This window comes from Brassica oleracea, unplaced genomic scaffold, assembly GCF_000695525.1.
Source record: "Brassica oleracea var. oleracea cultivar TO1000 unplaced genomic scaffold, BOL UnpScaffold00722, whole genome shotgun sequence".
Classification (NCBI taxonomy): Eukaryota; Viridiplantae; Streptophyta; class Magnoliopsida; order Brassicales; family Brassicaceae; genus Brassica; species Brassica oleracea.
The window spans coordinates 1-2,006 of record NW_013617444.1 but is presented as its reverse complement, the minus strand read 5'-3'; positions in this window follow the sequence as shown (position 1 = coordinate 2,006).

Sequence of the window (2,006 nt, the reverse complement as noted above, 5' to 3'; positions counted from 1 at the left end):
TGGTTACCTTCATGTGTCGTCTCCTTGACCATGAGCCCCTCCTCATCCACACCGAGTGCACTCTGCACTCGTTAATATTGTCTTGGAGTGATTTCGCTATCACACTCCTGAAGATCACCTTGCATCACTTCCTGACGCACTTCGATCTCCTTCCCCTTTGTGCCACAAACAACCTCGTGTCCTGGCTCCAGACTTGATGCTCCTTGATCAACCTCAAGATCACTCCTACCAGAGCTGCATCCTTCTTCTGATGTCTCTTCCTTGATCTCATCAAGTAAGCCACTCTTGGGTAAGGACACCTCTTCAACCCTCTTGGGTTTAGTGAACGTTTTGTTCACCTTTTTGGCCATGTTTCTGCTCTTCTCACGAGCAAAACACTCCACCTTCTTGTGTCCAACCTTACCGCATAACCAACAACACATCTGATGTTGCTTCTTGCTTGGCCTGACACAGCTGCTGATGCACCGATCAGTCTCCTTTCTTGTACCAGCTACACAACCATGTTTCAGAACCTCCTGCCTGACCTTCATGTTGGTGCACTGATGTACAACCTTCGGCTTGTTACTCACAGCTACGTGATGTAGAACTTTATGTCGTACTCCTTGTCGCACGTCCCGACGTACTACCTGACAAGCTTCTTTGGCTCCACTTTTTGATGTGCCTCTTTGATCAACCAATTTGAAACAATCACGTCGAATATGTCCTTGAACTCCACAAGAATAACATGTTGGACCATGAATCCTTATATCATATACTCTCTCAATATGTTGCTTCTCCCTCAATACCCTGAGACACTTTGGCCTAATATAATATGTTGCTTCTCCCTCAATAGCCTGAGACACTTTGGCCTAATATGCCCAACAACTCCACAATGATGACACACAGGTATGAAAGGTCGCTGACAATGAAGCAGTTCTCGTTGCAGTTGCAGTCTTCACTACAGTCTTTCCATATGAAGTAGTCTTTGCATACTTCTTAACTACTGGCTTCATTGCAGACATGGATACAGTCTCTGTTTTTCCTTTTTGTGTTTCACAAGGTTTAACACGAGCTTGTCTTGTTTCTTCTTTCTCTACTTGCAGGTCCTTCTGTAGAACTTCAATAAGTGCTTCAAGACGTCTCTGTTCTTTTACTAGCACCATATTCTCCTTTCCAAGCTTTACTAACGTTCCACACACTTGTTTGTAGCACTCCCTGAGACCATCATCTAGTCCTTCATCATATTTTCCCTCCTCAGATTCAGAATCTGATTCAGATGATGTACTTGCTTCATCTTTGTGTGCACCAAAAGCAACTAGGTTGAACACTTCGTCTTTTTCTGATTCATTATCATCTTCCCTTATGAAGGATCTCTCTTTCTTCTGTATCTCACCGTGTCCAATTTTTCTCCACCTAAAGCCTTTGAATCTTCTTCTCTTGGCCATTGGACATTCCCTTTTGAAGTGTCCAAATCCTCTGCATTTATAACATTGCACATCTTTATTACTGCATGGATCGCCATCTTCTTGCCTTTGTTTTCTCATAGCAACTTCTTCATGTCCTTACCACTGTATCACTTCCCGTAGTACTTGGTGAAGCATGCGAATCATCCTAACCATCTCCTCTTCATCCTCTGATTTTTGACTTGTTGTTTCAGAAACTGCCAGGTTAACTTCACTATGATTGCCCACGCCATCAAGCTCCATCTCATGAGCTTTTAACATACCCACAACTTCACGAAAGCTGAATTTATCTATGTCAAGAGACACAAACATTGCTGCCTTATAAGCTGTAAATCTTTCTGGCAGACACCTTAAAAACTTCTTCACCAGATTCTTATCCTTGTAGTCCATGCCCAGAACACGAGCCTCTTGTGCTAACGCACTGAGTTGGGAACTAAAATCTGATACAGATTCATGTTCTTCCATCTTCAAGTTCTCAAATTTTGATTTGAAAAAGTCAATCCTTGAACTTTTAACTTTCTCAGTTCCTTCAAAGTGTAATTGCAGAATATCCCACGCCTCTTT